Below are 21,542 nucleotides of genomic sequence, written 5' to 3'. Positions count from 1 at the left end.
CAGACAAGGTTCTATGGCAGGAAACAGTTGGTCAAACAATCACCTTCAGCCACCTTTATTTCTGGTGCAGATTCCAAGAGCCTCGAGGGGGGAGGTTGGCTTCCCGTCCCCTAGGACATTTCATCTCTCTGGTCCAGTGAGCGTTCCTGGCAGATGTGCATAAAGACTGCCCAATCAGAAGCTCAAGGACCTCAAAGCGCCCGAACAGGGACTTGAACCCTGGACCCTCAGATTAAAAGTCTGATGCTCTACCGACTGAGCTATCCTGGCTCCAAAAAATCCACCACCAGAAGAGTCCAAAGCTGTTTGAATCTTGACATCTATGGTGGAAAAAGAGCATTCAGCCTGAAAGCACAAGTATTTGGCTTGCCCAGGCTGGCCAATCGTCCTTTCCCGTTTCATTTTCTAGGACAGGTTGAAGATAAAAGGGAGAATCTAACCTGTAAGCATGCAGATAGGGTCCAGTCCAGTTTCTGGCTTACTTTTACCTACAGGCCAATGCTCTTTCACCGGAAACAAGGGCCTTGCAAAAAGACACTGCCCGAACGGCTTCCTTAAGTCCTGGACCAAGACACTTCCAGTATTCTTAATCAGTGACTGGGTTACAAATGAAGTTCCCCTTTAGCCTCATGATGCCAGGTCCAGCAGAGGAAACGCAGGCCAAAAAATAAGGTAGAATCCACTCTGGATTATAGGCAAGAGAAGATCAAGCAGCGTGTGCCAGTTGCAGATTGTTTACGGGAGCCCAGGTAAGCTACCACAGACAAGGTTCTATGGCAGGAAACAGTTGGTCAAACAATCACCTTCAGCCACCTTTATTTCTGGTGCAGATTCCAAGAGCCTCGAGGGGGGAGGTTGGCTTCCCGTCCCCTAGGACATTTCATCTCTCTGGTCCAGTGAGCGTTCCTGGCAGATGTGCATAAAGACTGCCCAATCAGAAGCTCAAGGACCTCAAAGCGCCCAAACAGGGACTTGAACCCTGGACCCTCAGATTAAAAGTCTGATGCTCTACCGACTGAGCTATCCTGGCTCCAAAAAATCCACCACCAGAAGAGTCCAAAGCTGTTTGAATCTTGACATCTATGGTGGAAAAAGAGCATTCAGCCTGAAAGCACAAGTATTTGGCTTGCCCAGGCTGGCCAATCGTCCTTTCCCGTTTCATTTTCTAGGACAGGTTGAAGATAAAAGGGAGAATCTAACCTGTAAGCATGCAGATAGGGTCCAGTCCAGTTTCTGGCTTACTTTTACCTACAGGCCAATGCTCTTTCACCGGAAACAAGGGCCTTGCAAAAAGACACTGCCCGAACGGCTTCCTTAAGTCCTGGACCAAGACACTTCCAGTATTCTTAATCAGTGACTGGGTTACAAATGAAGTTCCCCTTTAGCCTCATGATGCCAGGTCCAGCAGAGGAAACGCAGGCCAAAAAATAAGGTAGAATCCACTCTGGATTATAGGCAAGAGAAGATCAAGCAGCGTGTGCCAGTTGCAGATTGTTTACGGGAGCCCAGGTAAGCTACCACAGACAAGGTTCTATGGCAGGAAACAGTTGGTCAAACAATCACCTTCAGCCACCTTTATTTCTGGTGCAGATTCCAAGAGCCTCGAGGGGGGAGGTTGGCTTCCCGTCCCCTAGGACATTTCATCTCTCTGGTCCAGTGAGCGTTCCTGGCAGATGTGCATAAAGACTGCCCAATCAGAAGCTCAAGGACCTCAAAGCGCCCAAACAGGGACTTGAACCCTGGACCCTCAGATTAAAAGTCTGATGCTCTACCGACTGAGCTATCCAGGCTGTGAAAAATCCACCACCAGAAGAGTCCAAAGCTGTTTGAATCTTGACATCTATGGTGGAAAAAGAGCATTCAGCCTGAAAGCACAAGTATTTGGCTTGCCCAGGCTGGCCAATCGTCCTCTCCCGTTTCATTTTCTAGGACAGGTTGAAGATAAAAGGGAGAATCTAACCTGTAAGCATGCAGATAGGGTCCAGTCCAGTTTCTGGCTTACTTTTACCTACAGGCCAATGCTCTTTCACCGGAAACAAGGGCCTTGCAAAAAGACACTGCCCGAACGGCTTCCTTAAGTCCTGGACCAAGACACTTCCAGTATTCTTAATCAGTGACTGGGTTACAAATGAAGTTCCCCTTTAGCCCCATGATGCCAGGTCCAGCAGAGGAAACGCAGGCCAAAAAATAAGGTAGAATCCACTCTGGATTATAGGCAAGAGAAGATCAAGCAGCGTGTGCCAGTCGCAGATTGTTTACGGGAGCCCAGGTAAGCTACCACAGACAAGGTTCTATGGCAGGAAACAGTTGGTCAAACAATCACCTTCAGCCACCTTTATTTCTGGTGCAGATTCCAAGAGCCTCAAGGGGGGAGGTTGGCTTCCCGTCCCCTAGGACATTTCATCTCTCTGGTCCAGTGAGCGTTCCTGGCAGATGTGCATAAAGACTGCCCAATCAGAGGCTCAAGGACCTCAAAGCGCCCGAACAGGGACTTGAACCCTGGACCCTCAGATTAAAAGTCTGATGCTCTACCGACTGAGCTATCCGGGCTCTGAAAAATCCACCACCAGAAGAGTCCAAAGCTGTTTGAATCTTGACATCTATGGTGGAAAAAGAGCATTCAGCCTGAAAGCACAAGTATTTGGCTTGCCCAGGCTGGCCAATCGTCCTCTCCCGTTTAATTTTCTAGGACAGGTTGAAGATAAAAGGGAGAATCTAACCTGTAAGCATGCAGATAGGGTCCAGTCCAGTTTCTGGATTACTTTTACCTACAGGCCAATGCTCTTTCACCGGAAACAAGGGCCTTGCAAAAAGACACTGCCCGAACGGCTTCCTTAAGTCCTGGACCAAGACACTTCCAGTATTCTTAATCAGTGACTGGGTTACAAATGAAGTTCCCCTTTAGCCTCATGATGCCAGGTCCAGCAGAGGAAACGCAGGCCAAAAAATAAGGTAGAATCCACTCTGGATTATAGGCAAGAGAAGATCAAGCAGCGTGTGCCAGTCGCAGATTGTTTACGGGAGCCCAGGTAAGCTACCACAGACAAGGTTCTATGGCAGGAAACAGTTGGTCAAACAATCACCTTCAGCCACCTTTATTTCTGGTGCAGATTCCAAGAGCCTCGAGGGGGGAGGTTGGCTTCCCGTCCCCTAGGACATTTCATCTCTCTGGTCCAGTGAGCGTTCCTGGCAGATGTGCATAAAGACTACCCAATCAGAAGCTCAAGGACCTCAAAGCGCCCAAACAGGGACTTGAACCCTGGACCCTCAGATTAAAAGTCTGATGCTCTACCGACTGAGCTATCCGGGCTCTGAAAAATCCACCACCAGAAGAGTCCAAAGCTGTTTGAATCTTGACATTTATGGTGGAAAAAGAGCATTCAGCCTGAAAGCACAAGTATTTGGCTTGCCCAGGCTGGCCAATCGTCCTCTCCCGTTTAATTTTCTAGGACAGGTTGAAGATAAAAGGGAGAATCTAACCTGTAAGCATGCAGATAGGGTCCAGTCCAGTTTCTGGATTACTTTTACCTACAGGCCAATGCTCTTTCACCGGAAACAAGGGCCTTGCAAAAAGACACTGCCCGAACGGCTTCCTTAAGTCCTGGACCAAGACACTTCCAGTATTCTTAATCAGTGACTGGGTTACAAATGAAGTTCCCCTTTAGCCTCATGATGCCAGGTCCAGCAGAGGAAACGCAGGCCAAAAAATAAGGTAGAATCCACTCTGGATTATAGGCAAGAGAAGATCAAGCAGCGTGTGCCAGTCGCAGATTGTTTACGGGAGCCCAGGTAAGCTACCACAGACAAGGTTCTATGGCAGGAAACAGTTGGTCAAACAATCACCTTCAGCCACCTTTATTTCTGGTGCAGATTCCAAGAGCCTCGAGGGGGGAGGTTGGCTTCCCGTCCCCTAGGACATTTCATCTCTCTGGTCCAGTGAGCGTTCCTGGCAGATGTGCATAAAGACTACCCAATCAGAAGCTCAAGGACCTCAAAGCGCCCAAACAGGGACTTGAACCCTGGACCCTCAGATTAAAAGTCTGATGCTCTACCGACTGAGCTATCCGGGCTCTGAAAAATCCACCACCAGAAGAGTCCAAAGCTGTTTGAATCTTGACATTTATGGTGGAAAAAGAGCATTCAGCCTGAAAGCACAAGTATTTGGCTTGCCCAGGCTGGCCAATCGTCCTCTCCCGTTTCATTTTCTAGGACAGGTTGAAGATAAAAGGGAGAATCTAACCTGTAAGCATGCAGATAGGGTCCAGTCCAGTTTCTGGATTACTTTTACCTACAGGCCAATGCTCTTTCACCGGAAACAAGGGCCTTGCAAAAAGACACTGCCCGAACGGCTTCCTTAAGTCCTGGACCAAGACACTTCCAGTATTCTTAATCAGTGACTGGGTTACAAATGAAGTTCCCCTTTAGCCTCATGATGCCAGGTCCAGCAGAGGAAACGCAGGCCAAAAAATAAGGTAGAATCCACTCTGGATTATAGGCAAGAGAAGATCAAGCAGCGTGTGCCAGTCGCAGATTGTTTACGGGAGCCCAGGTAAGCTACCACAGACAAGGTTCTATGGCAGGAAACAGTTGGTCAAACAATCACCTTCAGCCACCTTTATTTCTGGTGCAGATTCCAAGAGCCTCGAGGGGGGAGGTTGGCTTCCCGTCCCCTAGGACATTTCATCTCTCTGGTCCAGTGAGCGTTCCTGGCAGATGTGCATAAAGACTGCCCAATCAGAAGCTCAAGGACCTCAAAGCGCCCGAACAGGGACTTGAACCCTGGACCCTCAGATTAAAAGTCTGATGCTCTACCGACTGAGCTATCCGGGCTCTGAAAAAACCACCACCAGAAGAGTCCAAAGCTGTTTGAATCTTGACATCTATGGTGGAAAAAGAGCATTCAGCCTGAAAGCACAAGTATTTGGCTTGCCCAGGCTGGCCAATCGTCCTCTCCCGTTTCATTTTCTGGGACAGGTTGAAGATAAAAGGGAGAATCTAACCTGTAAGCATGCAGATAGGGTCCAGTCCAGTTTCTGGCTTACTTTTACCTACAGGCCAATGCTCTTTCACCGGAAACAAGGGCCTTGCAAAAAGACACTGCCCGAACGGCTTCCTTAAGTCCTGGACCAAGACACTTCCAGTATTCTTAATCAGTGACTGGGTTACAAATGAAGTTCCCCTTTAGCCTCATGATGCCAGGTCCAGCAGAGGAAATGCAGGCCAAAAAATAAGGTAGAATCCACTCTGGATTATAGGCAAGAGAAGATCAAGCAGCGTGTGCCAGTCGCAGATTGTTTACGGGAGCCCAGGTAAGCTACCACAGACAAGGTTCTATGGCAGGAAACAGTTGGTCAAACAATCACCTTCAGCCACCTTTATTTCTGGTGCAGATTCCAAGAGCCTCGAGGGGGGAGGTTGGCTTCCCGTCCCCTAGGACATTTCATCTCTCTGGTCCAGTGAGCGTTCCTGGCAGATGTGCATAAAGACTGCCCAATCAGAAGCTCAAGGACCTCAAAGCGCCCGAACAGGGACTTGAACCCTGGACCCTCAGATTAAAAGTCTGATGCTCTACCGACTGAGCTATCCGGGCTCTGAAAAATCCACCACCAGAAGAGTCCAAAGCTGTTTGAATCTTGACATTTATGGTGGAAAAAGAGCATTCAGCCTGAAAGCACAAGTATTTGGCTTGCCCAGGCTGGCCAATCGTCCTCTCCCGTTTCATTTTCTAGGACAGGTTGAAGATAAAAGGGAGAATCTAACCTGTAAGCATGCAGATAGGGTCCAGTCCAGTTTCTGGCTTACTTTTACCTACAGGCCAATGCTCTTTCACCGGAAACAAGGGCCTTGCAAAAAGACACTGCCCGAACGGCTTCCTTAAGTCCTGGGCCAAGACACTTCCAGTATTCTTAATCAGTGACTGGGTTACAAATGAAGTTCCCCTTTAGCCTCATGATGCCAGGTCCAGCAGAGGAAACGCAGGCCAAAAAATAAGGTAGAATCCACTCTGGATTATAGGCAAGAGAAGATCAAGCAGCGTGTGCCAGTCGCAGATTGTTTACGGGAGCCCAGGTAAGCTACCACAGACAAGGTTCTATGGCAGGAAACAGTTGGTCAAACAATCACCTTCAGCCACCTTTATTTCTGGTGCAGATTCCAAGAGCCTCGAGGGGGGAGGTTGGCTTCCCGTCCCCTAGGACATTTCATCTCTCTGGTCCAGTGAGCGTTCCTGGCAGATGTGCATAAAGACTGCCCAATCAGAAGCTCAAGGACCTCAAAGCGCCCGAACAGGGACTTGAACCCTGGACCCTCAGATTAAAAGTCTGATGCTCTACCGACTGAGCTATCCAGGCTCTGAAAAATCCACCACCAGAAGAGTCCAAAGCTGTTTGAATCTTGACATCTATGGTGGAAAAAGAGCATTCAGCCTGAAAGCACAAGTATTTGGCTTGCCCAGGCTGGCCAATCGTCCTCTCCCGTTTCATTTTCTGGGACAGGTTGAAGATAAAAGGGAGAATCTAACCTGTAAGCATGCAGATAGGGTCCAGTCCAGTTTCTGGCTTACTTTTACCTACAGGCCAATGCCCTTTTACCGGAAACAAGGGCCTTGCAAAAAGACACTGCCCGAACGGCTTCCTTAAGTCCTGGACCAAGACACTTCCAGTATTCTTAATCAGTGACTGGGTTACAAATGAAGTTCCCCTTTAGCCTCATGATGCCAGGTCCAGCAGAGGAAACGCAGGCCAAAAAATAAGGTAGAATCCACTCTGGATTATAGGCAAGAGAAGATCAAGCAGCGTGTGCCAGTCGCAGATTGTTTACGGGAGCCCAGGTAAGCTACCACAGACAAGGTTCTATGGCAGGAAACAGTTGGTCAAACAATCACCTTCAGCCACCTTTATTTCTGGTGCAGATTCCAAGAGCCTCGAGGGGGGAGGTTGGCTTCCCGTCCCCTAGGACATTTCATCTCTCTGGTCCAGTGAGCGTTCCTGGCAGATGTGCATAAAGACTGCCCAATCAGAAGCTCAAGGACCTCAAAGCGCCCGAACAGGGACTTGAACCCTGGACCCTCAGATTAAAAGTCTGATGCTCTACCGACTGAGCTATCCGGGCTCCGAAAAATCCACCACCAGAAGAGTCCAAAGCTGTTTGAATCTTGACATCTATGGTGGAAAAAGAGCATTCAGCCTGAAAGCACAAGTATTTGGCTTGCCCAGGCTGGCCAATCGTCCTTTCCCGTTTCATTTTCTAGGACAGGTTGAAGATAAAAGGGAGAATCTAACCTGTAAGCATGCAGATAGGGTCCAGTCCAGTTTCTGGCTTACTTTTACCTACAGGCCAATGCTCTTTCACCGGAAACAAGGGCCTTGCAAAAAGACACTGCCCGAACGGCTTCCTTAAGTCCTGGACCAAGACACTTCCAGTATTCTTAATCAGTGACTGGGTTACAAATGAAGTTCCCCTTTAGCCTCATGATGCCAGGTCCAGCAGAGGAAATGCAGGCCAAAAAATAAGGTAGAATCCACTCTGGATTATAGGCAAGAGAAGATCAAGCAGCGTGTGCCAGTCGCAGATTGTTTACGGGAGCCCAGGTAAGCTACCACAGACAAGGTTCTATGGCAGGAAACAGTTGGTCAAACAATCACCTTCAGCCACCTTTATTTCTGGTGCAGATTCCAAGAGCCTCGAGGGGGGAGGTTGGCTTCCCGTCCCCTAGGACATTTCATCTCTCTGGTCCAGTGAGCGTTCCTGGCAGATGTGCATAAAGACTGCCCAATCAGAAGCTCAAGGACCTCAAAGCGCCCGAACAGGGACTTGAACCCTGGACCCTCAGATTAAAAGTCTGATGCTCTACCGACTGAGCTATCCAGGCTCTGAAAAATCCACCACCAGAAGAGTCCAAAGCTGTTTGAATCTTGACATCTATGGTGGAAAAAGAGCATTCAGCCTGAAAGCACAAGTATTTGGCTTGCCCAGGCTGGCCAATCGTCCTCTCCCGTTTCATTTTCTAGGACAGGTTGAAGATAAAAGGGAGAATCTAACCTGTAAGCATGCAGATAGGGTCCAGTCCAGTTTCTGGCTTACTTTTACCTACAGGCCAATGCTCTTTCACCGGAAACAAGGGCCTTGCAAAAAGACACTGCCCGAACGGCTTCCTTAAGTCCTGGACCAAGACACTTCCAGTATTCTTAATCAGTGACTGGGTTACAAATGAAGTTCCCCTTTAGCCTCATGATGCCAGGTCCAGCAGAGGAAACGCAGGCCAAAAAATAAGGTAGAATCCACTCTGGATTATAGGCAAGAGAAGATCAAGCAGCGTGTGCCAGTCGCAGATTGTTTACGGGAGCCCAGGTAAGCTACCACAGACAAGGTTCTATGGCAGGAAACAGTTGGTCAAACAATCACCTTCAGCCACCTTTATTTCTGGTGCAGATTCCAAGAGCCTCGAGGGGGGAGGTTGGCTTCCCGTCCCCTAGGACATTTCATCTCTCTGGTCCAGTGAGCGTTCCTGGCAGATGTGCATAAAGACTGCCCAATCAGAAGCTCAAGGACCTCAAAGCGCCCGAACAGGGACTTGAACCCTGGACCCTCAGATTAAAAGTCTGATGCTCTACCGACTGAGCTATCCGGGCTCGGAAAAATCCACCACCAGAAGAGTCCAAAGCTGTTTGAATCTTGACATCTATGGTGGAAAAAGAGCATTCAGCCTGAAAGCACAAGTATTTGGCTTGCCCAGGCTGGCCAATCGTCCTCTCCCGTTTCATTTTCTGGGACAGGTTGAAGATAAAAGGGAGAATCTAACCTGTAAGCATGCAGATAGGGTCCAGTCCAGTTTCTGGCTTACTTTTACCTACAGGCCAATGCCCTTTTACCGGAAACAAGGGCCTTGCAAAAAGACACTGCCCGAACGGCTTCCTTAAGTCCTGGACCAAGACACTTCCAGTATTCTTAATCAGTGACTGGGTTACAAATGAAGTTCCCCTTTAGCCTCATGATGCCAGGTCCAGCAGAGGAAACGCAGGCCAAAAAATAAGGTAGAATCCACTCTGGATTATAGGCAAGAGAAGATCAAGCAGCGTGTGCCAGTCGCAGATTGTTTACGGGAGCCCAGGTAAGCTACCACAGACAAGGTTCTATGGCAGGAAACAGTTGGTCAAACAATCACCTTCAGCCACCTTTATTTCTGGTGCAGATTCCAAGAGCCTCGAGGGGGGAGGTTGGCTTCCCGTCCCCTAGGACATTTCATCTCTCTGGTCCAGTGAGCGTTCCTGGCAGATGTGCATAAAGACTGCCCAATCAGAAGCTCAAGGACCTCAAAGCGCCCGAACAGGGACTTGAACCCTGGACCCTCAGATTAAAAGTCTGATGCTCTACCGACTGAGCTATCCGGGCTCCGAAAAATCCACCACCAGAAGAGTCCAAAGCTGTTTGAATCTTGACATCTATGGTGGAAAAAGAGCATTCAGCCTGAAAGCACAAGTATTTGGCTTGCCCAGGCTGGCCAATCGTCCTTTCCCGTTTCATTTTCTAGGACAGGTTGAAGATAAAAGGGAGAATCTAACCTGTAAGCATGCAGATAGGGTCCAGTCCAGTTTCTGGCTTACTTTTACCTACAGGCCAATGCTCTTTCACCGGAAACAAGGGCCTTGCAAAAAGACACTGCCCGAACGGCTTCCTTAAGTCCTGGACCAAGACACTTCCAGTATTCTTAATCAGTGACTGGGTTACAAATGAAGTTCCCCTTTAGCCTCATGATGCCAGGTCCAGCAGAGGAAATGCAGGCCAAAAAATAAGGTAGAATCCACTCTGGATTATAGGCAAGAGAAGATCAAGCAGCGTGTGCCAGTCGCAGATTGTTTACGGGAGCCCAGGTAAGCTACCACAGACAAGGTTCTATGGCAGGAAACAGTTGGTCAAACAATCACCTTCAGCCACCTTTATTTCTGGTGCAGATTCCAAGAGCCTCGAGGGGGGAGGTTGGCTTCCCGTCCCCTAGGACATTTCATCTCTCTGGTCCAGTGAGCGTTCCTGGCAGATGTGCATAAAGACTGCCCAATCAGAAGCTCAAGGACCTCAAAGCGCCCGAACAGGGACTTGAACCCTGGACCCTCAGATTAAAAGTCTGATGCTCTACCGACTGAGCTATCCAGGCTCTGAAAAATCCACCACCAGAAGAGTCCAAAGCTGTTTGAATCTTGACATCTATGGTGGAAAAAGAGCATTCAGCCTGAAAGCACAAGTATTTGGCTTGCCCAGGCTGGCCAATCGTCCTCTCCCGTTTCATTTTCTAGGACAGGTTGAAGATAAAAGGGAGAATCTAACCTGTAAGCATGCAGATAGGGTCCAGTCCAGTTTCTGGCTTACTTTTACCTACAGGCCAATGCTCTTTCACCGGAAACAAGGGCCTTGCAAAAAGACACTGCCCGAACGGCTTCCTTAAGTCCTGGACCAAGACACTTCCAGTATTCTTAATCAGTGACTGGGTTACAAATGAAGTTCCCCTTTAGCCCCATGATGCCAGGTCCAGCAGAGGAAACGCAGGCCAAAAAATAAGGTAGAATCCACTCTGGATTATAGGCAAGAGAAGATCAAGCAGCGTGTGCCAGTCGCAGATTGTTTACGGGAGCCCAGGTAAGCTACCACAGACAAGGTTCTATGGCAGGAAACAGTTGGTCAAACAATCACCTTCAGCCACCTTTATTTCTGGTGCAGATTCCAAGAGCCTCGAGGGGGGAGGTTGGCTTCCCGTCCCCTAGGACATTTCATCTCTCTGGTCCAGTGAGCGTTCCTGGCAGATGTGCATAAAGACTGCCCAATCAGAAGCTCAAGGACCTCAAAGCGCCCGAACAGGGACTTGAACCCTGGACCCTCAGATTAAAAGTCTGATGCTCTACCGACTGAGCTATCCGGGCTCTGAAAAATCCACCACCAGAAGAGTCCAAAGCTGTTTGAATCTTGACATCTATGGTGGAAAAAGAGCATTCAGCCTGAAAGCACAAGTATTTGGCTTGCCCAGGCTGGCCAATCGTCCTCTCCCGTTTCATTTTCTGGGACAGGTTGAAGATAAAAGGGAGAATCTAACCTGTAAGCATGCAGATAGGGTCCAGTCCAGTTTCTGGCTTACTTTTACCTACAGGCCAATGCTCTTTCACCGGAAACAAGGGCCTTGCAAAAAGACACTGCCCGAACGGCTTCCTTAAGTCCTGGACCAAGACACTTCCAGTATTCTTAATCAGTGACTGGGTTACAAATGAAGTTCCCCTTTAGCCTCATGATGCCAGGTCCAGCAGAGGAAATGCAGGCCAAAAAATAAGGTAGAATCCACTCTGGATTATAGGCAAGAGAAGATCAAGCAGCGTGTGCCAGTCGCAGATTGTTTACGGGAGCCCAGGTAAGCTACCACAGACAAGGTTCTATGGCAGGAAACAGTTGGTCAAACAATCACCTTCAGCCACCTTTATTTCTGGTGCAGATTCCAAGAGCCTCGAGGGGGGAGGTTGGCTTCCCGTCCCCTAGGACATTTCATCTCTCTGGTCCAGTGAGCGTTCCTGGCAGATGTGCATAAAGACTGCCCAATCAGAAGCTCAAGGACCTCAAAGCGCCCGAACAGGGACTTGAACCCTGGACCCTCAGATTAAAAGTCTGATGCTCTACCGACTGAGCTATCCGGGCTCTGAAAAATCCACCACCAGAAGAGTCCAAAGCTGTTTGAATCTTGACATCTATGGTGGAAAAAGAGCATTCAGCCTGAAAGCACAAGTATTTGGCTTGCCCAGGCTGGCCAATCGTCCTCTCCCGTTTCATTTTCTGGGACAGGTTGAAGATAAAAGGGAGAATCTAACCTGTAAGCATGCAGATAGGGTCCAGTCCAGTTTCTGGCTTACTTTTACCTACAGGCCAATGCTCTTTCACCGGAAACAAGGGCCTTGCAAAAAGACACTGCCCGAACGGCTTCCTTAAGTCCTGGACCAAGACACTTCCAGTATTCTTAATCAGTGACTGGGTTACAAATGAAGTTCCCCTTTAGCCTCATGATGCCAGGTCCAGCAGAGGAAATGCAGGCCAAAAAATAAGGTAGAATCCACTCTGGATTATAGGCAAGAGAAGATCAAGCAGCGTGTGCCAGTCGCAGATTGTTTACGGGAGCCCAGGTAAGCTACCACAGACAAGGTTCTATGGCAGGAAACAGTTGGTCAAACAATCACCTTCAGCCACCTTTATTTCTGGTGCAGATTCCAAGAGCCTCGAGGGGGGAGGTTGGCTTCCCGTCCCCTAGGACATTTCATCTCTCTGGTCCAGTGAGCGTTCCTGGCAGATGTGCATAAAGACTGCCCAATCAGAAGCTCAAGGACCTCAAAGCGCCCGAACAGGGACTTGAACCCTGGACCCTCAGATTAAAAGTCTGATGCTCTACCGACTGAGCTATCCGGGCTCTGAAAAATCCACCACCAGAAGAGTCCAAAGCTGTTTGAATCTTGACATCTATGGTGGAAAAAGAGCATTCAGCCTGAAAGCACAAGTATTTGGCTTGCCCAGGCTGGCCAATCGTCCTCTCCCGTTTAATTTTCTAGGACAGGTTGAAGATAAAAGGGAGAATCTAACCTGTAAGCATGCAGATAGGGTCCAGTCCAGTTTCTGGATTACTTTTACCTACAGGCCAATGCTCTTTCACCGGAAACAAGGGCCTTGCAAAAAGACACTGCCCGAACGGCTTCCTTAAGTCCTGGACCAAGACACTTCCAGTATTCTTAATCAGTGACTGGGTTACAAATGAAGTTCCCCTTTAGCCCCATGATGCCAGGTCCAGCAGAGGAAACGCAGGCCAAAAAATAAGGTAGAATCCACTCTGGATTATAGGCAAGAGAAGATCAAGCAGCGTGTGCCAGTCGCAGATTGTTTACGGGAGCCCAGGTAAGCTACCACAGACAAGGTTCTATGGCAGGAAACAGTTGGTCAAACAATCACCTTCAGCCACCTTTATTTCTGGTGCAGATTCCAAGAGCCTCGAGGGGGGAGGTTGGCTTCCCGTCCCCTAGGACATTTCATCTCTCTGGTCCAGTGAGCGTTCCTGGCAGATGTGCATAAAGACTGCCCAATCAGAAGCTCAAGGACCTCAAAGCGCCCAAACAGGGACTTGAACCCTGGACCCTCAGATTAAAAGTCTGATGCTCTACCGACTGAGCTATCCGGGCTCTGAAAAATCCGCCACCAGAAGAGTCCAAAGCTGTTTGAATCTTGACATCTATGGTGGAAAAAGAGCATTCAGCCTGAAAGCACAAGTATTTGGCTTGCCCAGGCTGGCCAATCGTCCTCTCCCGTTTCATTTTCTGGGACAGGTTGAAGATAAAAGGGAGAATCTAACCTGTAAGCATGCAGATAGGGTCCAGTCCAGTTTCTGGCTTACTTTTACCTACAGGCCAATGCTCTTTCACCGGAAACAAGGGCCTTGCAAAAAGACACTGCCCGAACGGCTTCCTTAAGTCCTGGACCAAGACACTTCCAGTATTCTTAATCAGTGACTGGGTTACAAATGAAGTTCCCCTTTAGCCTCATGATGCCAGGTCCAGCAGAGGAAACGCAGGCCAAAAAATAAGGTAGAATCCACTCTGGATTATAGGCAAGAGAAGATCAAGCAGCGTGTGCCAGTCGCAGATTGTTTACGGGAGCCCAGGTAAGCTACCACAGACAAGGTTCTATGGCAGGAAACAGTTGGTCAAACAATCACCTTCAGCCACCTTTATTTCTGGTGCAGATTCCAAGAGCCTCGAGGGGGGAGGTTGGCTTCCCGTCCCCTAGGACATTTCATCTCTCTGGTCCAGTGAGCGTTCCTGGCAGATGTGCATAAAGACTGCCCAATCAGAAGCTCAAGGACCTCAAAGCGCCCGAACAGGGACTTGAACCCTGGACCCTCAGATTAAAAGTCTGATGCTCTACCGACTGAGCTATCCGGGCTCTGAAAAATCCACCACCAGAAGAGTCCAAAGCTGTTTGAATCTTGACATCTATGGTGGAAAAAGAGCATTCAGCCTGAAAGCACAAGTATTTGGCTTGCCCAGGCTGGCCAATCGTCCTCTCCCGTTTCATTTTCTGGGACAGGTTGAAGATAAAAGGGAGAATCTAACCTGTAAGCATGCAGATAGGGTCCAGTCCAGTTTCTGGCTTACTTTTACCTACAGGCCAATGCTCTTTCACCGGAAACAAGGGCCTTGCAAAAAGACACTGCCCGAACGGCTTCCTTAAGTCCTGGACCAAGACACTTCCAGTATTCTTAATCAGTGACTGGGTTACAAATGAAGTTCCCCTTTAGCCTCATGATGCCAGGTCCAGCAGAGGAAACGCAGGCCAAAAAATAAGGTAGAATCCACTCTGGATTATAGGCAAGAGAAGATCAAGCAGCGTGTGCCAGTCGCAGATTGTTTACGGGAGCCCAGGTAAGCTACCACAGACAAGGTTCTATGGCAGGAAACAGTTGGTCAAACAATCACCTTCAGCCACCTTTATTTCTGGTGCAGATTCCAAGAGCCTCGAGGGGGGAGGTTGGCTTCCCGTCCCCTAGGACATTTCATCTCTCTGGTCCAGTGAGCGTTCCTGGCAGATGTGCATAAAGACTGCCCAATCAGAAGCTCAAGGACCTCAAAGCGCCCGAACAGGGACTTGAACCCTGGACCCTCAGATTAAAAGTCTGATGCTCTACCGACTGAGCTATCCGGGCTCTGAAAAATCCACCACCAGAAGAGTCCAAAGCTGTTTGAATCTTGACATCTATGGTGGAAAAAGAGCATTCAGCCTGAAAGCACAAGTATTTGGCTTGCCCAGGCTGGCCAATCGTCCTCTCCCGTTTCATTTTCTGGGACAGGTTGAAGATAAAAGGGAGAATCTAACCTGTAAGCATGCAGATAGGGTCCAGTCCAGTTTCTGGCTTACTTTTACCTACAGGCCAATGCTCTTTCACCGGAAACAAGGGCCTTGCAAAAAGACACTGCCCGAACGGCTTCCTTAAGTCCTGGACCAAGACACTTCCAGTATTCTTAATCAGTGACTGGGTTACAAATGAAGTTCCCCTTTAGCCTCATGATGCCAGGTCCAGCAGAGGAAATGCAGGCCAAAAAATAAGGTAGAATCCACTCTGGATTATAGGCAAGAGAAGATCAAGCAGCGTGTGCCAGTCGCAGATTGTTTACGGGAGCCCAGGTAAGCTACCACAGACAAGGTTCTATGGCAGGAAACAGTTGGTCAAACAATCACCTTCAGCCACCTTTATTTCTGGTGCAGATTCCAAGAGCCTCGAGGGGGGAGGTTGGCTTCCCGTCCCCTAGGACATTTCATCTCTCTGGTCCAGTGAGCGTTCCTGGCAGATGTGCATAAAGACTGCCCAATCAGAAGCTCAAGGACCTCAAAGCGCCCGAACAGGGACTTGAACCCTGGACCCTCAGATTAAAAGTCTGATGCTCTACCGACTGAGCTATCCGGGCTCTGAAAAATCCACCACCAGAAGAGTCCAAAGCTGTTTGAATCTTGACATCTATGGTGGAAAAAGAGCATTCAGCCTGAAAGCACAAGTATTTGGCTTGCCCAGGCTGGCCAATCGTCCTCTCCCGTTTCATTTTCTGGGACAGGTTGAAGATAAAAGGGAGAATCTAACCTGTAAGCATGCAGATAGGGTCCAGTCCAGTTTCTGGCTTACTTTTACCTACAGGCCAATGCTCTTTCACCGGAAACAAGGGCCTTGCAAAAAGACACTGCCCGAACGGCTTCCTTAAGTCCTGGACCAAGACACTTCCAGTATTCTTAATCAGTGACTGGGTTACAAATGAAGTTCCCCTTTAGCCTCATGATGCCAGGTCCAGCAGAGGAAATGCAGGCCAAAAAATAAGGTAGAATCCACTCTGGATTATAGGCAAGAGAAGATCAAGCAGCGTGTGCCAGTCGCAGATTGTTTACGGGAGCCCAGGTAAGCTACCACAGACAAGGTTCTATGGCAGGAAACAGTTGGTCAAACAATCACCTTCAGCCACCTTTATTTCTGGTGCAGATTCCAAGAGCCTCGAGGGGGGAGGTTGGCTTCCCGTCCCCTAGGACATTTCATCTCTCTGGTCCAGTGAGCGTTCCTGGCAGATGTGCATAAAGACTGCCCAATCAGAAGCTCAAGGACCTCAAAGCGCCCGAACAGGGACTTGAACCCTGGACCCTCAGATTAAAAGTCTGATGCTCTACCGACTGAGCTATCCAGGCTCTGAAAAATCCACCACCAGAAGAGTCCAAAGCTGTTTGAATCTTGACATTTATGGTGGAAAAAGAGCATTCAGCCTGAAAGCACAAGTATTTGGCTTGCCCAGGCTGGCCAATCGTCCTCTCCCGTTTCATTTTCTAGGACAGGTTGAAGATAAAAGGGAGAATCTAACCTGTAAGCATGCAGATAGGGTCCAGTCCAGTTTCTGGCTTACTTTTACCTACAGGCCAATGCTCTTTCACCGGAAACAAGGGCCTTGCAAAAAGACACTGCCCGAACGGCTTCCTTAAGTCCTGGACCAAGACACTTCCAGTATTCTTAATCAGTGACTGGGTTACAAATGAAGTTCCCCTTTAGCCTCATGATGCCAGGTCCAGCAGAGGAAACGCAGGCCAAAAAATAAGGTAGAATCCACTCTGGATTATAGGCAAGAGAAGATCAAGCAGCGTGTGCCAGTCGCAGATTGTTTACGGGAGCCCAGGTAAGCTACCACAGACAAGGTTCTATGGCAGGAAACAGTTGGTCAAACAATCACCTTCAGCCACCTTTATTTCTGGTGCAGATTCCAAGAGCCTCGAGGGGGGAGGTTGGCTTCCCGTCCCCTAGGACATTTCATCTCTCTGGTCCAGTGAGCGTTCCTGGCAGATGTGCATAAAGACTGCCCAATCAGAAGCTCAAGGACCTCAAAGCGCCCGAACAGGGACTTGAACCCTGGACCCTCAGATTAAAAGTCTGATGCTCTACCGACTGAGCTATCCGGGCTCTGAAAAATCCACCACCAGAAGAGTCCAAAGCTGTTTGAATCTTGACATCTATGGTGGAAAAAGAGCATTCAGCCTGAAAGCACAAGTATTTGGCTTGCCCAGGCTGGCCAATCGTCCTCTCCCGTTTCATTTTCTGGGACAGGTTGAAGATAAAAGGGAGAATCTAACCTGTAAGCATGCAGATAGGGTCCAGTCCAGTTTCTGGCTTACTTTTACCTACAGGCCAATGCTCTTTCACCGGAAACAAGGGCCTTGCAAAAAGACACTGCCCGAACGGCTTCCTTAAGTCCTGGACCAAGACACTTCCAGTATTCTTAATCAGTGACTGGGTTACAAATGAAGTTCCCCTTTAGCCTCATGATGCCAGGTCCAGCAGAGGAAATGCAGGCCAAAAAATAAGGTAGAATCCACTCTGGATTATAGGCAAGAGAAGATCAAGCAGCGTGTGCCAGTCGCAGATTGTTTACGGGAGCCCAGGTAAGCTACCACAGACAAGGTTCTATGGCAGGAAACAGTTGGTCAAACAATCACCTTCAGCCACCTTTATTTCTGGTGCAGATTCCAAGAGCCTCGAGGGGGGAGGTTGGCTTCCCGTCCCCTAGGACATTTCATCTCTCTGGTCCAGTGAGCGTTCCTGGCAGATGTGCATAAAGACTGCCCAATCAGAAGCTCAAGGACCTCAAAGCGCCCGAACAGGGACTTGAACCCTGGACCCTCAGATTAAAAGTCTGATGCTCTACCGACTGAGCTATCCGGGCTCTGAAAAATCCACCACCAGAAGAGTCCAAAGCTGTTTGAATCTTGACATCTATGGTGGAAAAAGAGCATTCAGCCTGAAAGCACAAGTATTTGGCTTGCCCAGGCTGGCCAATCGTCCTCTCCCGTTTAATTTTCTAGGACAGGTTGAAGATAAAAGGGAGAATCTAACCTGTAAGCATGCAGATAGGGTCCAGTCCAGTTTCTGGATTACTTTTACCTACAGGCCAATGCTCTTTCACCGGAAACAAGGGCCTTGCAAAAAGACACTGCCCGAACGGCTTCCTTAAGTCCTGGACCAAGACACTTCCAGTATTCTTAATCAGTGACTGGGTTACAAATGAAGTTCCCCTTTAGCCCCATGATGCCAGGTCCAGCAGAGGAAACGCAGGCCAAAAAATAAGGTAGAATCCACTCTGGATTATAGGCAAGAGAAGATCAAGCAGCGTGTGCCAGTCGCAGATTGTTTACGGGAGCCCAGGTAAGCTACCACAGACAAGGTTCTATGGCAGGAAACAGTTGGTCAAACAATCACCTTCAGCCACCTTTATTTCTGGTGCAGATTCCAAGAGCCTCGAGGGGGGAGGTTGGCTTCCCGTCCCCTAGGACATTTCATCTCTCTGGTCCAGTGAGCGTTCCTGGCAGATGTGCATAAAGACTGCCCAATCAGAAGCTCAAGGACCTCAAAGCGCCCAAACAGGGACTTGAACCCTGGACCCTCAGATTAAAAGTCTGATGCTCTACCGACTGAGCTATCCGGGCTCTGAAAAATCCGCCACCAGAAGAGTCCAAAGCTGTTTGAATCTTGACATCTATGGTGGAAAAAGAGCATTCAGCCTGAAAGCACAAGTATTTGGCTTGCCCAGGCTGGCCAATCGTCCTCTCCCGTTTCATTTTCTGGGACAGGTTGAAGATAAAAGGGAGAATCTAACCTGTAAGCATGCAGATAGGGTCCAGTCCAGTTTCTGGCTTACTTTTACCTACAGGCCAATGCTCTTTCACCGGAAACAAGGGCCTTGCAAAAAGACACTGCCCGAACGGCTTCCTTAAGTCCTGGACCAAGACACTTCCAGTATTCTTAATCAGTGACTGGGTTACAAATGAAGTTCCCCTTTAGCCTCATGATGCCAGGTCCAGCAGAGGAAACGCAGGCCAAAAAATAAGGTAGAATCCACTCTGGATTATAGGCAAGAGAAGATCAAGCAGCGTGTGCCAGTCGCAGATTGTTTACGGGAGCCCAGGTAAGCTACCACAGACAAGGTTCTATGGCAGGAAACAGTTGGTCAAACAATCACCTTCAGCCACCTTTATTTCTGGTGCAGATTCCAAGAGCCTCGAGGGGGGAGGTTGGCTTCCCGTCCCCTAGGACATTTCATCTCTCTGGTCCAGTGAGCGTTCCTGGCAGATGTGCATAAAGACTGCCCAATCAGAAGCTCAAGGACCTCAAAGCGCCCGAACAGGGACTTGAACCCTGGACCCTCAGATTAAAAGTCTGATGCTCTACCGACTGAGCTATCCAGGCTCTGAAAAATCCACCACCAGAAGAGTCCAAAGCTGTTTGAATCTTGACATCTATGGTGGAAAAAGAGCATTCAGCCTGAAAGCACAAGTATTTGGCTTGCCCAGGCTGGCCAATCGTCCTCTCCCGTTTAATTTTCTAGGACAGGTTGAAGATAAAAGGGAGAATCTAACCTGTAAGCATGCAGATAGGGTCCAGTCCAGTTTCTGGATTACTTTTACCTACAGGCCAATGCTCTTTCACCGGAAACAAGGGCCTTGCAAAAAGACACTGCCCGAACGGCTTCCTTAAGTCCTGGACCAAGACACTTCCAGTATTCTTAATCAGTGACTGGGTTACAAATGAAGTTCCCCTTTAGCCTCATGATGCCAGGTCCAGCAGAGGAAACGCAGGCCAAAAAATAAGGTAGAATCCACTCTGGATTATAGGCAAGAGAAGATCAAGCAGCGTGTGCCAGTCGCAGATTGTTTACGGGAGCCCAGGTAAGCTACCACAGACAAGGTTCTATGGCAGGAAACAGTTGGTCAAACAATCACCTTCAGCCACCTTTATTTCTGGTGCAGATTCCAAGAGCCTCGAGGGGGGAGGTTGGCTTCCCGTCCCCTAGGACATTTCATCTCTCTGGTCCAGTGAGCGTTCCTGGCAGATGTGCATAAAGACTGCCCAATCAGAAGCTCAAGGACCTCAAAGCGCCCGAACAGGGACTTGAACCCTGGACCCTCAGATTAAAAGTCTGATGCTCTACCGACTGAGCTATCCTGGCTCCAAAAAATCCACCACCAGAAGAGTCCAAAGCTGTTTGAATCTTGACATCTATGGTGGAAAAAGAGCATTCAGCCTGAAAGCACAAGTATTTGGCTTGCCCAGGCTGGCCAATCGTCCTTTCCCGTTTCATTTTCTAGGACAGGTTGAAGATAAAAGGGAGAATCTAACCTGTAAGCATGCAGATAGGGTCCAGTCCAGTTTCTGGCTTACTTTTACCTACAGGCCAATGCTCTTTCACCGGAAACAAGGGCCTTGCAAAAAGACACTGCCCGAACGGCTTCCTTAAGTCCTGGACCAAGACACTTCCAGTATTCTTAATCAGTGACTGGGTTACAAATGAAGTTCCCCTTTAGCCTCATGATGCCAGGTCCAGCAGAGGAAACGCAGGCCAAAAAATAAGGTAGAATCCACTCTGGATTATAGGCAAGAGAAGATCAAGCAGCGTGTGCCAGTTGCAGATTGTTTACGGGAGCCCAGGTAAGCTACCACAGACAAGGTTCTATGGCAGGAAACAGTTGGTCAAACAATCACCTTCAGCCACCTTTATTTCTGGTGCAGATTCCAAGAGCCTCGAGGGGGGAGGTTGGCTTCCCGTCCCCTAGGACATTTCATCTCTCTGGTCCAGTGAGCGTTCCTGGCAGATGTGCATAAAGACTGCCCAATCAGAAGCTCAAGGACCTCAAAGCGCCCGAACAGGGACTTGAACCCTGGACCCTCAGATTAAAAGTCTGATGCTCTACCGACTGAGCTATCCGGGCTCTGAAAAATCCACCACCAGAAGAGTCCAAAGCTGTTTGAATCTTGACATCTATGGTGGAAAAAGAGCATTCAGCCTGAAAGCACAAGTATTTGGCTTGCCCAGGCTGGCCAATCGTCCTCTCCCGTTTCATTTTCTGGGACAGGTTGAAGATAAAAGGGAGAATCTAACCTGTAAGCATGCAGATAGGGTCCAGTCCAGTTTCTGGCTTACTTTTACCTACAGGCCAATGCTCTTTCACCGGAAACAAGGGCCTTGCAAAAAGACACTGCCCGAACGGCTTCCTTAAGTCCTGGACCAAGACACTTCCAGTATTCTTAATCAGTGACTGGGTTACAAATGAAGTTCCCCTTTAGCCTCATGATGCCAGGTCCAGCAGAGGAAATGCAGGCCAAAAAATAAGGTAGAATCCACTCTGGATTATAGGCAAGAGAAGATCAAGCAGCGTGTGCCAGTCGCAGATTGTTTACGGGAGCCCAGGTAAGCTACCACAGACAAGGTTCTATGGCAGGAAACAGTTGGTCAAACAATCACCTTCAGCCACCTTTATTTCTGGTGCAGATTCCAAGAGCCTCGAGGGGGGAGGTTGGCTTCCCGTCCCCTAGGACATTTCATCTCTCTGGTCCAGTGAGCGTTCCTGGCAGATGTGCATAAAGACTGCCCAATCAGAAGCTCAAGGACCTCAAAGCGCCCGAACAGGGACTTGAACCCTGGACCCTCAGATTAAAAGTCTGATGCTCTACCGACTGAGCT

General features: G+C 48.9%; 15 non-coding genes across 15 annotated transcripts; all 15 read right to left on the bottom strand.

Moving 5' to 3' along the window:
* Window positions 1-2,477: 2,477 nt before the first annotated feature.
* Window positions 2,478-2,550, bottom strand: TRNAK-UUU (transfer RNA lysine (anticodon UUU)). The gene has a single exon. It is a non-coding gene; the product is annotated as a tRNA-Lys (tRNA).
* Window positions 2,551-4,757: 2,207 nt separating this feature from the next.
* On the bottom strand, window positions 4,758-4,830 carry TRNAK-UUU (transfer RNA lysine (anticodon UUU)). The gene has a single exon. It is a non-coding gene; the product is annotated as a tRNA-Lys (tRNA).
* A 687-nt stretch (window positions 4,831-5,517) lies between these two features.
* TRNAK-UUU (transfer RNA lysine (anticodon UUU)) lies at window positions 5,518-5,590 on the bottom strand. Its single transcript has one exon. It is a non-coding gene; the product is annotated as a tRNA-Lys (tRNA).
* Window positions 5,591-7,037: 1,447 nt separating this feature from the next.
* Window positions 7,038-7,110, bottom strand: TRNAK-UUU (transfer RNA lysine (anticodon UUU)). The gene has a single exon. It is a non-coding gene; the product is annotated as a tRNA-Lys (tRNA).
* Window positions 7,111-8,557: 1,447 nt separating this feature from the next.
* Window positions 8,558-8,630, bottom strand: TRNAK-UUU (transfer RNA lysine (anticodon UUU)). Its single transcript has one exon. It is a non-coding gene; the product is annotated as a tRNA-Lys (tRNA).
* A 687-nt stretch (window positions 8,631-9,317) lies between these two features.
* On the bottom strand, window positions 9,318-9,390 carry TRNAK-UUU (transfer RNA lysine (anticodon UUU)). Its single transcript has one exon. It is a non-coding gene; the product is annotated as a tRNA-Lys (tRNA).
* A 1,447-nt stretch (window positions 9,391-10,837) lies between these two features.
* On the bottom strand, window positions 10,838-10,910 carry TRNAK-UUU (transfer RNA lysine (anticodon UUU)). Its single transcript has one exon. It is a non-coding gene; the product is annotated as a tRNA-Lys (tRNA).
* Window positions 10,911-11,597: 687 nt separating this feature from the next.
* Window positions 11,598-11,670, bottom strand: TRNAK-UUU (transfer RNA lysine (anticodon UUU)). The gene has a single exon. It is a non-coding gene; the product is annotated as a tRNA-Lys (tRNA).
* A 687-nt stretch (window positions 11,671-12,357) lies between these two features.
* On the bottom strand, window positions 12,358-12,430 carry TRNAK-UUU (transfer RNA lysine (anticodon UUU)). Its single transcript has one exon. It is a non-coding gene; the product is annotated as a tRNA-Lys (tRNA).
* A 1,447-nt stretch (window positions 12,431-13,877) lies between these two features.
* Window positions 13,878-13,950, bottom strand: TRNAK-UUU (transfer RNA lysine (anticodon UUU)). The gene has a single exon. It is a non-coding gene; the product is annotated as a tRNA-Lys (tRNA).
* A 687-nt stretch (window positions 13,951-14,637) lies between these two features.
* Window positions 14,638-14,710, bottom strand: TRNAK-UUU (transfer RNA lysine (anticodon UUU)). Its single transcript has one exon. It is a non-coding gene; the product is annotated as a tRNA-Lys (tRNA).
* Window positions 14,711-15,397: 687 nt separating this feature from the next.
* On the bottom strand, window positions 15,398-15,470 carry TRNAK-UUU (transfer RNA lysine (anticodon UUU)). The gene has a single exon. It is a non-coding gene; the product is annotated as a tRNA-Lys (tRNA).
* Window positions 15,471-16,917: 1,447 nt separating this feature from the next.
* Window positions 16,918-16,990, bottom strand: TRNAK-UUU (transfer RNA lysine (anticodon UUU)). Its single transcript has one exon. It is a non-coding gene; the product is annotated as a tRNA-Lys (tRNA).
* A 687-nt stretch (window positions 16,991-17,677) lies between these two features.
* TRNAK-UUU (transfer RNA lysine (anticodon UUU)) lies at window positions 17,678-17,750 on the bottom strand. Its single transcript has one exon. It is a non-coding gene; the product is annotated as a tRNA-Lys (tRNA).
* Window positions 17,751-20,717: 2,967 nt separating this feature from the next.
* Window positions 20,718-20,790, bottom strand: TRNAK-UUU (transfer RNA lysine (anticodon UUU)). The gene has a single exon. It is a non-coding gene; the product is annotated as a tRNA-Lys (tRNA).
* Between the last annotated feature and the right edge of the window lie 752 nt (window positions 20,791-21,542).

This window comes from Lithobates pipiens, unplaced genomic scaffold (genome assembly GCF_037356315.1).
Source record: "Lithobates pipiens isolate NorthernLeopardFrog02 unplaced genomic scaffold, aLitPip1_a1.2 Scaffold_8, whole genome shotgun sequence".
Taxonomy (NCBI): domain Eukaryota; kingdom Metazoa; phylum Chordata; class Amphibia; order Anura; family Ranidae; genus Lithobates; species Lithobates pipiens.
Note: the sequence above shows the minus strand (reverse complement) of the source record. Positions and strands in the feature narration are given on the sequence as shown.